Genomic DNA, 16,748 nt, shown 5'->3' with positions numbered 1-16,748 from the left:
GGAATCATATCCATATTTAAGTAAATAGCCCTTGCAGTCCAAAGCACGGCAGAAGCTACTTCCTTGGATTCCTAGAAAGCACAACAAGTTCTTTAGACACACCAAACCTCCAGCAACCTGGGAAATCCCCGTTTGCTTTTGTTTTGATTTGTCATTAAAGCTCCTGCGAACACTAAAGGAACAGTCAGTTCTTAGTGACATCTTTATTGACGTCTTATGTCCAAACCTTATGTCAAACATGGCACCTTTCAGGTATAAATATACCAACGTTGTCTTAAGCAAACACACAGTGGTGGTTTTGGAGCCGAGCAGCTATCTACTTGCCCGAGAGCCCAGCTGATGCGAGAGCCCACGGACGCTGCCCCTCCTCTTTGACGCACTGAGAGAAACACTGTCTTTTCTCCTGCCGAGAAATCCAGCTCCGGTGTTCTCAGCTGCCTTCGCGGGCTGCTGGGATATCGAGTCCTAAAAGAGAGATACCAGACCTCCTGCACTCTATTACCCAGGTACGGAGCTGACTAAACCCTTAAAGAGAATTCTTGAGTCAGATTCTTGGCAAAACCAACTTAACTTAAACTGCTACTTACTTACTCCTTCCCACGTATTAGGCTTAGGTCAGGTACACCGGGGTAGGCGTATCTAGAAGCAGCAGTTGAATACATTAGTCAATGTATATATGTATGTATATATTTTATCCATTTTAAAGTATCTTATGGCTAAGAAACCATATCAATGCTTTTATAGTATTATTTCATAATACTCTTTTTACTGTACGCACTTTACTTTATATTAAGTATTGCAATTATGGCAATTCATTTCTCTTGCATGAGAAAGAAGACTGCTCAATAAATTACACCTTTTATTGAAAACGCCCGTCTCTCTTTTCTCTGCACTCTGGTGAAACTAAGTACGCACAATGACTGAGTGAAATAGCTGTCTATTGTTTTTACACGACTCTAGAGATACACTCTTATTCTGAGGGAGCAAAGTTGTCATGTTAAATGGTTGTCAGAAGCTAATCCCTTCTTGTCTATCCAGGGAGGTTAAACCCCTCCTCGTTTATTCGATAAAGTTTCTAGTGACCTCTGAGCTAGCTGGCAAACCTTAAGTCTAATATAGTCAGTAGAGACCTAGTCGACCTCAGTCCTACGTCTACACTGCTGAATATATTATTCCAATGTGCAGAGCCTATTGGGAATATAGGAACTACACTACAAATCTCACAACAGCCAACCCGCCAGTCTCAGGCGAACCAGACACTCCTGAGACAGAGGGGGAAACAAAAGGGGACAAGGGACCACCGGCAACCTCCAGCAAGGCCCCACTGCCAACTTCAATAACAGAGGGAACCAAGGCTGTCTGGACCAATCCGGAGCCACCAGGATCACCGAAGCCCGATCCAGTTTGACCTTCAGCAGAACATGTGGCAGCAGGGCAATAGGGGGAAAGGCATACATCAGGCCCCCCTCCCACCGGAAGGGCAGGGCATCCACCCTCCAAACCACGGCAGACCGAACCAGAGAACAAAACGTCTCCCTCAAGGCGTTCCCCGGGGCTGCAAACAGGTCCACCACCAGACCCCAAACCGGGTCATCAGGCTACCAAACACTACCTGAGACTGGCACATGTCCGATAGGGAGGGAAACACCCTGCTCAGGCAATCCGCCTCCAAGTGCAAAATCCCTGGCAGATGTAAAGCCCTCAGAGTCAACAAGTGAGACTCAGCCCACAGGCTGATACGTTGAGCCAACAAATTGAGGAAAGCCACCCTCGCGCTCCCCTGCCGGTTGGTAAAATACACTACCATCCCTCCGGAGGACCCAAGGCAGAAATGAGTCAACGCCAACTGAACCGCCTTTAAGTCCCTCCAAGTCGAGGACATTTCCGCCTCCGTCACAGACCAAAGACCCTGCACCGACTCCTGGCCCAAGACCGCACCCCAACCCAGTTCGCTGGCATCAGTTGTCAGGATCAACCTCACCTGGGATTCCTGTCTGAATAGTCTGAAGAAGATGCAAAATAAGCAGAATTGCTCCACTTGCCTGGGTACCTTGTGGCATACCTGGATGTTTAGTGTGACATACAACACCACATAATTCCTCACCACACAATTCACCGCCGCACAATTCAACACCAACAAACATAATTACACTCGACATTCTACTACTCAATGTAAAATAATTTCATTTTAATCAGTACCACATAAATGCACCCCACGTAAAACCACTCTGTCACATAGCAACAGTCCACATGAATACACTCCACACCATGCAGCATAATTCCAATTAGCATGATTATGCTCAAAGCCATACAGTTCCATGCCACACAATACAACTCCACACATTTCCATTCCACACCACATAATTCAACAACAAACCTCATAATTCAACTCAACAACACAGCACGCCACAAATATCTGAACCACACCACAGAATTCCACATCATGCCACAAAATTCAGCAGCACATCACATAATTAAACTCCACTAAATACCATTCCACAACAAAATACCAATCCACATAATTACACTCCGCACAAACTATCACATCATTACTATGCACATAATTCCACTGCACACCATGCCACATAATTCCACTCCACAAATCCACTCCACACATCTCTATTCCATGCCACACAATTCCACAACTAACAGTTCCAATCCAACCCACATAATTCCCCACCAAACCAAAGACATCCTCATCACTCCAAAGCAAAACCCATGGGTAAAAGACATAATAATTTACAAGGTCAATAGCTCTAACTCTTGTTTATTAAGCGGTCAAGCATTGAGAAGTTCTGCAAGTCAGCACATCAGAGTGTTTAAGGTACGGTGTCTGTTCCTCACACTGCATTCAGCGAACACAAGATAAGAGCAAAAGGACCCCCTTGGGAATAGGAAGCGCATGGCCCTCTCTCACCATTGGGGCTGCAGGTGAATCCATTACGCCTGCCCTAATGCATTAAAAGTGGCCCACCTGAAAAGTCTGGTTGGTTGAGTTTTGTCACTGAAACATCTGTCAGTTTCTGAGTTGCTTATTTGCCATTTTTGTTGCCCCCTAAATTCAATAAGGTACTTGGAATGCAGGTTGACTTGTGCCTTCTGCATCATTCAGAATATGTAGTGAGGCTACAAAACACAACACAGAGTTTGGGAATATTGTGGAAATTAAACAGTATACTACATAATTCAATTCCACAACATGCCACTCCACAACACCATTACACATAACTCCATACCACACAATAACACTCAACATATTTTCAACAACAGTTAATGCCATTTAATTTCTATTCACATAAGTTTAAAAATGCGTCATACCACCTATTTCCACTACACAACTCCACACCACACAATTCTACAACACAAAATTCCACAACAAACAATTCCAATATAACCCATCTCTACCTCACACTTCCACCAAACCTATATCTCTCCCACACTCCCACTGCTCCTCTGATCTCCCTCACTGTTCCACTACCCCATCTCTTCTCACAATTACACTACCTCCTCTCATCTCTCCCTCACACTCCCTCTCTCCTCTTTGTACCCCCAGCTCACACATACTACCTTCCTGTACCTCTTTGCGTAACTCTCTCCTCCCCTTCTCATTGTCCCTCCGACTTGTCCCTCTCCAACTCTCTCTTGTACTCTCTCACACCTCTCTCTCCCTCTCTCACACACTCTTCCCAGTTCTCTCATATTGGTTCACTTCAGGTCTTCAAGCACAGTTTCTATCCTGTGCCTTTTCAACATTTAGGTCCCTCAAACCTATGCTGTATGTGCCTGTGACCTGTTCTCCCCTTCTTTCTCACCTTCGCACACACTCACATGCTCTTCCATCTGCACTTCATACACTAATTTGTGCACAAACTACCTATCCCTCTCTATCTTCCTTTCTATCCATTCTGTCCATCTCTAACCCCAAATGTTCACCATGATACATAATTCCACTACACAAGCAAACTACACACCATATCAATTCCACCCCACACAATTCCACAACTAACAATTCCAATACAACCCACATAATTCCACTCCAAACCACATACATCCACTCCACTCCAAACCAAAACACATTGGGAAGAGACATTTTCATTTACAATGGAGGGGGAGCACAGGTAGAATGGAGAAGACATGCTGGCAGAGCCTGAGCTTTCCATTGGTTGGTTGTATGAAGCATATAAAAAGTAAATAAATGCATTTTATATGATTGCCAGGTCGATGGCCGTCAGCGTGCTGCAGAGCGGTTCACCCCTGCTGTCAGACATTTCTGTTCTTCACTGCCTTGAGGTGACAGTGTGGTTGTGGGGAACTGTTAGCAAATTCAGAGGAGGGGAATGGATGTTTCCAAGGGCCGCATCTGATGAGGAGCTCATGCTTTGCTGTCCGCTGTTCTGCTAGGGTGTTTTCCTGCAGCAAACAGGCGCGCAGCAACTCCAAACATGAGTGCTAATGTTCTGTCTAAAACACGTTAAAAAAGAATGCGCCTAGAGTATCAAATGGCCTGAAGCAAAATGACCCACGTAAGTGGGCCAGACGCCCTGGTTGTGACAAACAGACCCAAAGGAGCGAAAAATGACACCATTCAACAAACAAAAGAAAAGTATTTGGAAAAGCACAGAAAGGAACCAATTAAAAGTGGTGGGTTTGGCCAAACTACTCATACCTAATACAGTATGCCTCGCAGTGCAGCGCATGCGCGCTGCCTTTAGGCTCGACCTAAAAACTACGGATGGGTGTTTTGTTATATGGAATTTCACAGACTACCACAGTAGGGAAGGGTTTTAACATCGACCGCCTCCTCTGACAAACCCTGTGGGGTTTCTCTGGCATTATTCTTGTTAGGTCCTGTTGTTTTTCAACATATATGTAATTTCATAACTGTATGCATGATGGCTTCCAATTCATGTGCACTTGTTAAAGGGTAAAGGCTTCATGAGAGCATTGTGAAAAGCATGACAAATTGCACAGAGTTGATCTTTTTATTATGAAACGTTATGACAAAGCCAATAGGCTTGGTCCAATTACTGTGAAAAGCATGTGTTAAAAACAATAGGAATTTAAAGATGAATTGTCATTACAATGTTCCAAAGCCTATAGGCAGGTATTTTATTGCATGTACTTTTAGAGATCCCCGTAGTAAGCAATGGTTTTGTTTCTGGTGTTTTCAATTGATGTTCGTGATGGATGAGGAGATAAGCAAGGTACTTCACCTGCGCTTTGAAAAGCTTAATGGCTTTGCCTGGGGAAGCCCTGTCAGCTCTGAAGCCCAGTGTCAGCCCCAGGCTCAGGTGCTCACACAGGCGCAGTGGGGCTTGTGAAAGTGCCTGACTTTAAATCCGTTTAAAGGGCAGATAGAAAGCTGTCAGCGAAATGCTTTATTGTATAAGTTGTTTTGGTAAATGTTTAAACAGAGAGACCACAAAAGAATGGAGGCATAGCCCCAAAGCCACCCATGGACAATACTTCTATAGGTCTTCAATAGCTGAAGCTGATGTCTGGGTGCTGGGACTTAGGATAACACTGACCTCTTAAGTAGCAGGCACTGTAATGCAGAAACTACACAACCCAGAAGAAAATTGTGTGTTGCTGAGGCACGAGCTGTCACTTCTTTTTTGCAGTGTGTGCAACTGTGTCTTTTCACAGTAAGTTTAGAAAATAAGCATAGAAATACGTTTCAATCTTTATATTCCCATGCATGTACTTTTCACGATCTTTAAGGTCCAATAACATGACCACAAAGGAGCTGAGTGAATTGAGTGCCAACTATTTCAGCACGTGTCATACAAGTCACAACTTTCAATTCAAGTCTTTCATGCTTCTTCAGTGTTTAAATTAACAGTAATTCTTGCTCTCTGTAACCCCCATGTTCTCTTAAATCATGTGCAGTCTCCCTTCCTTTGCTTTACCCCTAAACTGTGTACTCGCATCTCTCCCAACCTGCCTTCTATCCCGTGGTCTCTCTAATCCTTTCCCTCATACTGTCTTCTCCCACCCCTGCTTCTCCCATCTGATTATGTACCATTGGTTCCCCTTCCCATCCTTCACCACTGATTTTACACTCAATGAATACTTGGTTTCTCATTCCTTCTTCAGTCCTCTTTGTCCTTCAGCATTTGCTCACTACCATCCTGTAATCTATTTGCTTCCCATAATATGTTTTCTCTACCCTGTGACACATGCTGGTCTGTTTTCCCCCACATCTTGTGCTCTTCTCTTCTCTTCTTTCTTATCTTGTGCCTTCTCTCATCCAATGTGCCAATGCTTTGGCCAAGGCCAGTCTTCTTGGTTTTGTCCATGCTTCCTTTCTGATGCCCTTGCAGACTCTTTGCTAATGCATCTCTGGTCACCACTAACCTTTATCTCTATTCTTGCTTTCAAACTTTCTTTTATACTACAGAGCTGTTCTACTATGTCACTATCGACGGAGACTCTCCCAAAAATTTGCTAGGACATACAAATCCTAGAAATGGACCGCACAAGTTAATTTTAAGAAAGCAAAGCCAGGCATCAGGTCCTGGCCACTGTTTAAATAATGGACTACAAATTTCAATTTCTTGTATATCTTAGACCATGCTCAAAGATATTTCTGGCTCTGATTACAAATTGGGCGGCACAGAATTCCCATGTGGAATAACTCACCACCTGATCACAGCTAGTTCAGTGTTTCTCCACCCAGATTCCAGGGTGTAGGATCACTGGAAAGTCCATTCCAGTTAAATCGCTTGATGCTTCAACTGCAACAGCTGATAGGCTTTCGCCTCAGTCTCACCTGACCATGACCTGCTTTTCCAGGACTCTTTTTCCCTCCACTCCTCTGCCCTTCCAGCAACCTCCCTCCACCCCCACTACTCATAGAAGCCCCTCCCATCCTCTGCCCTTCCAGCAACCTCCCTCCAACCCACTACTCAGAGAAGCACGTTCCCTCCTCTCCTCTGCACCTCCAATGACCTCCCTCTACCCCCACTACTCAGAGAAGCCCCTCCCCTCCTCTTCCCTTCCAGCAACCTCCCTCCACCCCCACTACTCAGAGAAGCCCCTCCCCTCCTCTTCCCTTCCAGCATCCTCCCTCCACCTCCACTACTCAGAAAAGCCACTCCCCTCCTCTCCTCTGCCCTACCAGCAACCTCCATCCACCCCCACTTCTCAGGGAAGCCCCTCCCCTCCCTGTCTCTCCTCTGCCCTTTCAGCAACCTCCCTCCACCCCACTACTCAGAGAAAACCCTCCCCTCCTCTCCTCTGCCATTCCAGAAACCTCCCTCCACCCCACTACTCAAAGAAGCCCCTCCCCTCCTCTCCCCTTCCAACAACCTCCCTCCACCCCACTACTCAGAGGGGCCCCTTCCCTCCTCTTCTCTGCCCGTCCAGCAACCTCCCTCCACCCCTACTACTCAGAGAAGCCCCTCCCCTTCCAAGAACCTCCCTCCACCCCCACTACTCAAAGAAGCCCCTCCCCTTCTTTCTTCTCCCCTACCAACACCCTCCTTCCACCTCACTTCTTGAGAAGCCCCTCCCCTCCTCTCCTCTGCCCTTCCAACAACCCCCCCCCCCAATTCCTGACCTCCCTCCCCCTCCTCTACTCTGCCATTCCAGTAAACTCCCTCCACCCCTACTACTCAGAGAAGCCCATACCCACCTCTCCTCTGCCTTTCCAATAAACCCCCCCTCTACCTGCACTACTCAGAGAAGCTCCTACTCCAATTTATCACACACTGTAAGCAGGTGGTAAATGTTAGCCTCAAACTCCTTGGAATAGGGAATATCAGGTATAATCCTGCATGGTAATTGTATTCCCACATAGTATTCCCCATTCTTAGGGGTCGAACTTGTCATTGCACAGTGCTGGTGGGGAGTTTCCTCCTTGTACTGGTTTTTACGGGTCCAAAGTTTGTAAATCCGTATTTGTAAAGCACAAACTACTCACCCTTACGGATCGCAAGGCGCTGGGGGCCGTTGTGCAAATAAAGTGAGCTATTGCCCTGAGTCACATGGTGCTGAGCTGAGCTGCCGCCGGAGCCGGGGATCGAACCATGAGCCCTGTGCTCCAAAGTCAGCCGCCCTGGCTGCTGCACCACACCTCTCCACCGCTGCACCACACCTCTCCACCATAATTGCCCCATAATTGTAGCATACAACTTGTGATTGGGTTCCTTAGGCTCCTCTCCACATGCAATTTTTGGTGCTTAACCTTTGTGTAATTGCTACCTGCAATATAAAAGATTTTAGCCTTTTGCCCACTGTCCAGCTGTAACCCTTTTTTGGAAGAGTTCCTTGAACTCACATGCTTTCTGGAACAATGTGCCTTCCTAGACAGTTTTAACACTTGAGAATGTGACTTCATTTCTAAAGAGGTTTTTATTTCCTCCTCTGTTGCCCGTAACCTGCAGCAGTTTAGTCAATGGCCTTGCCAACCTAGGGGCCCATTCATTGGACCTTATTTTTGTGGCCACCAAGTTATTGTTCTTCTATGTTAGACATTAGAAGGACAGACATAGAAATTCTGGTCAACACTGGCCATCACCCCATGGAGTCTACTTTGCTACTGCAAGCTCAAAGACCTTGGAATAAACTTAAAATTTGAGAATCCACTCCACTCCATCCAGAAGCTAGGACAATCCAGTATGCAGGCAAATTGGATTTAATTTATCTTATCGTTTGCAAACCTCACTAGTTGACCATTTCAGCAAGAACTAAATCTAAAATCTAGTGCCTTGTCTTAAGACTTCTGGTGGCCAAAGAGATCTAAGTTGCCACACTTCTCTCCTACTTGAAGAGTTGAGAACCCTTGCTGTTCAAAGACAGACTTTCTCCAGGACAATCACCTCAACCTGAAACTCTCTCCCTCCATTCTTCTGAAATTTGACACAATGCAGTGCTTTAACCAATCATCTAAAGGCCCACCTTTTCCCACAATTCTTACTATATTGTATCACAATGATCTGATAATTTTATGCTTGCTGGCCTCCAATGTTCTTTAAACGTGTTAATGTTCTCCTGTCCCCCATCTTGATCTAAAACTCAGATGCTCACTGCAGGGCATGTGAAACTTGCCAGCCAAGTGGGAAGAGTGGGGGTAAGATCAAGGCCCCGCTGCAGCCCTTTCCAGCTGTCAGTACTAGGGGTGGGCGGAAGTCGCGTAATGGACTCTCGAGGAGAGGCACGGAAGTTGAACCAATTTCCATGCCTCTCTGCAAATTTCCGTTACGCGACACCCGCCCACCTCCCGCCCACCTCCCACTTGCAATATTAAACAGATTAAAGCATGAAATAAGATTTAAAACACTTACCTTATCACGGGGACATCTCTTCCTGGTCTATCGCGCCTTCTTCTTGAAATTGCGTATGCGTGGCAGACTGCGCATGCTCATTGCTTGCCTGAAGCAACCTTCCTGAAACTGCACCACTGTGACTCGTCTCCGAACAAAGACTGGTTCTCCCTGAAAGAGGGACCCATTTGAGGCAACTCCTGACTCTCGTGGACTATTGGCACGAGTACCCTGTAGTCTACAGGTAAAAACAATGTCCCAGAGGCAAAGAATGAGAGGCTATCAGGCCGTCCAAATGATCATTCAGAAGTAGATGGTTCAGTGCATTGTAGGGAATGTAGTCCTGACCTTCAGAAAGTTCCAGGTAGCTATTGTGTTCTCCCAAACCTCAGGACGTTGAAACAACTTTCTGCTGACCTTACTGCTGTCAAGGCTTGTTGGTGGCCAGTCCGGCAAACATCAACTTTACTCAATACAGAACCTCGAGGGAACTCTGCAACACCTTCATTCAATGCCAGCAGGGACTTTGTTGTTGACTTTGCACCCGTTTCCTCACCAGCAGTATGTAAGAGGTAAAACCAGTTCCCCTGCAGCTCCCTCTTCAGCACCTCAGACAGCCAGGACATCTCTGCACCTGGGCCTCTTGGGGCAGGAAAAATTGAAACCCACATCACCTAAACCCTCCTAAGATTCTGCACTACTCAACCTGCAAGCAAATGATTGTCACTAGTGCGTTTTCCCATTTACATCAATGCTAAAATTCTGCAGTAGTGAATTTCTCTGATTTATTTTTCCTTCAAAATCCACAACTCCAGTTATATGTATCCAATTGTGTTCCTTTTGGTGTCTAACTTAATATAAAAATATTCTTTTTTTATATAAATTGGTGTCGGATTTCTATCTAGTCATGACCAATATTTATGGTCCGTGCTGCGACTCTGAAATGCTTAAAGCATTTGGTCCTGGTAGTGTGGCTCTTTGCCACACTACCAGGACTGAGCTAAGGATTTATTGTTGTGAATGTGTTGGAAAGTAGATTATTGGTAGGTGTAAGTATACACCAACTACTAACAATAAGGCCACTAACATGATATATGTTCCAATGAAGGTCTCAATAAATTAGCCCCTTGCTCAATCCTTGGTAGCTGACAACCAGCAGTGAGGCCTAATGTAGGAGCTGATTATCTCTAGGTATAGGGTGAGCATAAGTCTTAGTGACTGCATTCAGTCCTCTGCAGTCCATACAGAACCTTAACTCCCCCCCTGGGAATTAGGCTAGCCCATGGACTATCAGAGGGCTCAATTACCCCCAACTCCAGCATCTTCACCACACATCCTTGAAGCTGGCTTTATTCTGCTCAAACAACCTGTGCAGTATAATGTCAATTCAGTGTCAATGTGGTGCACACACCAATCAGTGGTTCCTGGGGTCAAAGAGAATAGACCAGCAAACTGTGCCAGCACTGCTTGCAGTCTCTGTTCTGTTGGCCTGTCAATTTGGGGGAGGGTACACATCCCTCCACAGACCCATCTTGTGCATTGTTGGAGAGGAGGTCGGGCACTGGTTCAGTTTCCTCCTCTTCTTCCTCATCTGTGACCAGTAACATGGTCATGTCTGCCCTGTCATGGTGGGGTTTCAATCTATTGACATGCAGGGTTGAGGGTTCTTGGGGGTGTTAAGGTCGACCAGGTAGGTAACCTCACCCTTCTTCTCAATTATTGGGTAAGGCACAGTCCACTTGTTATGAAGGACACTAGGAGCTAAAGGCTCCAACACCCACACCAACTGTCCTGGAGTATACTCAGGCATTACAGCCCTCTGATCATACCTGTGCTTCTGGTGGTCCTGGCTGGCCTCCAATTTTCTGCCTGACTTGTACATGTTATGTTATGTTATGCTAGTGTTTTGTAAAGCACCTGGCTACTCTTGTCCGGAGTGTCCCTACACTAGGTTCCAGCTGCAAGTCAGGTAACGGATGTCCCTTTGCATTGTTAATGAGCAAGGCCTTTCTGAAGAACCAGGTTTTGAGATGTTTCCAGAAAAATACATTAGAGGGTTCTAATCTAAGATTGAGTGGAAGCAGAGTCCACTGTTTGGCAATCAACAAACTTAAAGAACTGCCACCAAGATCTTGGGAATTCTGATCAGTCCTGTTCCTGATTATCACAGATACTCAGGAACACACCTAGGGTTTAATCAGGGAAGAGAGATAACAGGGGCCTTTCTTGTTGATAATTCTATGCTCAAAGCACATGGCTTTGAAAGCGATCTTCTCCTCAATAGGGAAACAATTACGTTTTGCCATGGCTGGCCTGGTCGGAGTATGTCTGGGCATATTCAAGAGCAGTTGTGCTGCTGAGTTTTGTACCATTTGGAGCATTTTGAACCAGCCCGTGGAGGCCCCCCAAATAGTGTATGTTATAATATTCCATCCGCGATACTACAAGTGCCTAGTTTACCGTTTTTTAGCAGGATCTGGCAAAAGACCCAAGATATTCTGAATCATTTTTAAGGTTCAAAAACAGGTAGCAACCAGAGTCAAAATTTGGTCTTGAAATGATAAGGTGGAATTAAACCAGATTCCTAGGTTTTTCACCTTAGGTTTAGGGACAGACATAGGGCCTAGGTCATTCGACCACCTCGAGATGGACCAGATAGATGGTTGTTTCCCTACTACCAAAACGTCTGTTTTATTTACATTAAGTCTAAAACTGCCTGCAGTCATCTAGTTGGCTAGATCTACCAGACATCGTTTGAAGTCATCCTTTGCTTTATTATCCTGTGTGAGCGTTATGATCAGCTGGGTGTCATAAACATAAGAAAATGTTTTGACACCATTGCGCTTAACTAGTTCGGCTAGAGGCCGCATATACAGACTAAAAAAGGTCGGGCTCAAGGCCGAGCCCTGAGGCATTCTCTGCTGCGATGACAGTATCATAGAGGTGAAGAGCTGTTGAATTATCTGAAAAGTGAGACCCTGCAAAAAGTCTGCAATCCAGCCCAGCGCTGAGGCTCCCACCCCGGAGTTCCATAGCCATTCTGATAACAGTCCATGAGAGACTGTATCGAAAGCTACGCTTAAGTCAACCATCACTAATGCCGCTGTCTTGCCCTCATCAGCCGCGAGGCACAGTGACTCCGAGCCGAATAGGAGAGCCAATTCTGTACTGAAGAGTGGCCTGAAAACCGACTGAGGCTCACGTAGGAGAGCTTTCTCTTCCCAAACATTAATCAACTGTTGGTTGACAAATCACATTTTTCATCCACTTTCACAAAGAAAGGCAACAGAGATATGGGTCTCAGATTCTCAGGTATAGAAGGATCTAGTGATGGCTTCTTCAAGGGTAGAATTACCAAGGCATGTTTCCAGTCAGAGGGAACATGACTTGGCGAGAAGGATAAAGTTAATACATTTCTGAGCAAAGGGGCAATCGCTTCCGTGCCTCAATCTAATATGGTTGGGGAGGCAGGATCCAATGGTGAACCAGATTTCACCTTGGGCATAAGACAGTGAATCTCAGCCTCCAAAATAGTTTAAAGGATGAAAAAGCCTCCCAAAGGGATGATCGGTGATGGGTCAGGTAAGGGGAACTGAAAGTTCCTGGTACTTTCAGAAAAAGATGAGTAAATGATATTTATCTTCTCAAGGAAGTAAAGAGCAATCTGATCACAATAGGTGGTGGAGGCTAGTGTTGACCCAGCCATGTGTTCTAAGAAGGTCAATGATTTGACTATCTGAAAAAGTTCCCTCGAAGAATGTTTAGACTGCTCAATTTTCTGGGCATAGAATTTAGCACTTGCATGCCTCAAATCTCTGTGGTAATCCTTCAGTGCAACTAGATAGATTATTTCATTGTATGCATCGTAGTACTTCTACCATATGCATTCCATCAGCTTGCATGTTTTCTTCTTTGCTAGCAGTTCCTCTGTAAATTATTCAGCCGAAGTTTTGGAGCACATGCTGGTGATGTATTTCATGGGGCCACAGAGTCCATGGCCTGGTGAATCCACCCTATTGCTTGACTATTTTCAGTGTAAAGGCAAGAGTTAGGTTATAAAATTTCTTGATTCAAAGCAGCTTGTGGCGTGATGAGAGACCATTTACGTGATCTCCTCTTGTGAATTTGTGCTGTTGACACAGGGATTTCAGAGATCTGGAGAAGAACCAAAGAGTAATCCGATCTTGCCAAGGTCTTCCATCAGGGGTGGCACCCAGGGGCATTTATCCTTACCAATATGGATATTGAGGTCCCCTATTATTAAAAAGTTGGGATTGCGCACAGCATAATCAAAAGTCCTGTCCATTAATGAACTGACAAAGCTGAGAGTTGGGTCGGGTGGACAATATATGAAAAAACCTGTTAAGGTGCAGTGATTCATAAGGGATAGACTTAAAAAGGCTGCCTCCAAGTTAGTAATATCTAGCTTTGTCAGATTACACAGCAACTGATGTCTAAAAATCACTGCAGGGCCCCGCCCTTTTTCTTCGGCCGATCAAGTCTTAGGATAGCATAGTCTGGGGGAACCGCATCGAGGATGTCTGGCACCGAAAATACAGTAAGCCATGTTTCAACTAACAATTGCGCGGCAGTTTGGTGCGACGTAATCAAGTCCGCTATTACGTACTCTGCCATGCGAGATCTCAGGCCTAGCACATGGTCAACCACATGCTCCTGTGCTTCATTGAGAGGCTTCTCCAAAGACTCTTTCAGCAGGCACAATGGCCCCCTCACAGGCTGCCCAAACAACAGCTCAAAGGGACTGAAACCATCTCCTTTTTAGGGAACCTCCCTGTAGGCAAACATAAGGCATATGTGGAGAACTTCCCATCTCCTCCTGAGTTTGTCAGACAAATCATTGGTCGTGAGCTTCAGAGTCTTATCGAACCTTTCCACCAGACCTTTAGTCAGGGGATGATATGGAGGGGTGAACTTGTACTTAATTCCACATTCATCCCAAATCTCTTTCAGATAGCTTGACATGAAGTTTGTGGCCCTATTTGAAACAATCTCCTTCGGGAACCTCACTCTGGTGAACACACCAAGAAGAGCACTAGCCACTGTAGGAGCAGAGACTATTGTGAGGGGTATTGCCTCAGGGTGTTTTGTGGTGGATGTATGACATCACAACGCATGCTTTTACATCGCATGCTTTTACATCGCAAGTTTTACAACACATGCCTTTACAACGCATAGTGTTAAGGGGTGCTGGATAGTGAATAGTTTAATTTACTGTTCCAACTCCAGTCCCCGTGGATAATAGGGAAGGTGTTGGATAGTAAATTAAATCTATTCAATATCCTAGAGCCCCCCCAGCGCAATAAGTTGTAATGGTTTGCGTTGTAAAAGTTGCGATGTAAAGGCACTGCGTGGTAAAAGTTGCGTTGTAAAGGATGTTTCCCGTCTTGTGGCATGGTCCACTACCACCAAGCTAAACATATTCCCTGAGTATTTAGGTGTTCTAGGGGACCTAAAATATCCCCCCCTCCCTCTCAAAGGGAGTCCCAACCACTGGTGGTGCTATCAAGGGAGCCTTTGAGATGCCCCCAGCCCTGCCACTGGCCTGACAGGGACACAGGAGCTACAGAACGCCTTTACCTTCTCACACATATGGGGCCAACAGAAATGGTTCACCAAACGGTTCCAAGTCTTGCTCTGCTCCAAATAACCTGCAAATGGGATATCATGACTCAAAGTCAGGATGAACTGTCTGTACTTTTAGGGCCCCACTGACTTCCTGGTGGCCTCTTCCTTGAAGGTTCTCGCCTCAGCGGAGAGAAATCCATCTTCCCAGTAGATTCTGTGTAACCCACTGTCATCCCCTTCCTTTGGTATTAAGGCAATCCTCCTCGGGCACTCAAAGGTTGGACAGTCTCTCTGCCCATGGCAAAACCTCTATCTGGAGGGTTCACTGGCTCCTGTCAGTTCTGCCAAGACTGATAGCTCTGGCAGGGATGGGGCCATTTCCTCAGAAGCCAGAACCTCCCCCCTCAGGGTTAGATTAATTTTGCCCCTCTGGAGTTCCCTGGGATAGCTCACAAGACCCAATGCCCTTGTCCGTGGATGCTTGGCCCATTGTTCTAGGGTCCAAGTGTGCATCTTTTCCCTTATGGGTTGTATGTGACTTGTTCACCACACCTACCCACCCAGGGAGCTTCAATGTTCTCATATGAAGCCATCTCTCCACCTTCGACCATTCAGATGTATTGAGATCATTTCCCAGTAAACACTGGACTGGGAGTAGAGGATACACAGCTACCTTCATAGGGCCTGTCATACTTCCCCATTCCAAATCCACCATAGCTACTGGACGGGGTTTGGTTCTGATGTCTTCATAGATCACCTGGTGAAACTCACCAGCAGGATCTGCTCTTTAGACACCAGAGTGCCCATGATCATAGTCACAGTGGCTCTTGTGTCTCTCAGAGCCTCAACCCCAGTCCCACTGATGGTAGGCCTTTGCCCGTATTTATCCATGCTTGGAGGTAAGGCGGCCAGGGTTACAATATCCACGCCACCCAGGGACACCAAGGTTGCCTCTGTCACTTCCCTACCTATCTCTGGGGCACTCTCCACCCCCACACTTCTACTAGCAATACCTGGGGACTGCCCAGCAGTGGAGGGCTTCTTTGTGCAGACAGCATCTCTTTTCTTGTGCCTAGGCTGAATTTAGTCAAAGCACTTTCCCACCATTGAGGGATCAAAGAACCTACCATTGTTTTCCTCATAACCCTCCCCTTGAAGTTGGAGCGTCTTGGGCCCCTCCCTTGTTCAGGTTTTTGCAGGTCATGTGAGGACTTCTTCTGTTTTTGACATTCTTTCCCCTGTGCTTTCCCCTTCAGGGGAGCTCTCCTCATCACCTTGACCACCACTCTGGTGCTGATTGGAAACTCGGGTTCTCACCCACTCATCAGCTGCCCTGGCTAGTCCCCTAGAATGAGACAGCTTAGAGTTCATTAGGTACTGGCGTAACTTATCTTGCACACAAGGAGTCAAAATGTGTTCTTGTATAAATGCAACCCCTCATACTTGGTTTCCATCAATCCAGCCTCCTAGCGTTTTTTCTGTGAGGTTCAGAATGTCCACCTAGGACTGTGAGTTCACTTTTAGGGTGTCCCTGAATTTCACCCTGTACTGCTCTGTGGTCAAACCAAATTTCTCAACTAAGCATCTTTTCATGTGGGTGTAGGAATTAGCCTCATTCCCCTCTAGGAGCACGAACCTATCCCTCTTAGCAATAGGGATTCGTTCCCACAAGAGTGCACCCCAATTCTTGGTGCACACGTCCCTCATCTTAAGGGCCCCATCAAATGCTGTGAACCATTTGGCAATCTCGTCCGCTTCTGTGTAGCTAGGTAATGTTCCTTTGGGGAGCTTCGAATCAAACACTGCCACCATTTCTTCTTGTTTTCTTCGCCTCCCACTGTTCCATAGCAAATTCTAGTTTCTCCTTCTCCAAGGCAATTGAACCTAGTTAGGCCT

The 16,748-nt window shown here is 46.0% G+C and overlaps 1 pseudogene; it reads left to right on the top strand.

Annotated features, from left to right (window-relative positions):
- Positions 1-16,748, top strand: part of LOC144827834 (uncharacterized) — a 161,909-nt pseudogene that overhangs the window by 16,715 nt on the left and 128,446 nt on the right.

This window comes from Lissotriton helveticus, chromosome 4_1, assembly GCF_964261635.1.
Source record: "Lissotriton helveticus chromosome 4_1, aLisHel1.1, whole genome shotgun sequence".
NCBI lineage: Eukaryota > Metazoa > Chordata > Amphibia > Caudata > Salamandridae > Lissotriton > Lissotriton helveticus.
Note: the sequence above shows the minus strand (reverse complement) of the source record. Positions and strands in the feature narration are given on the sequence as shown.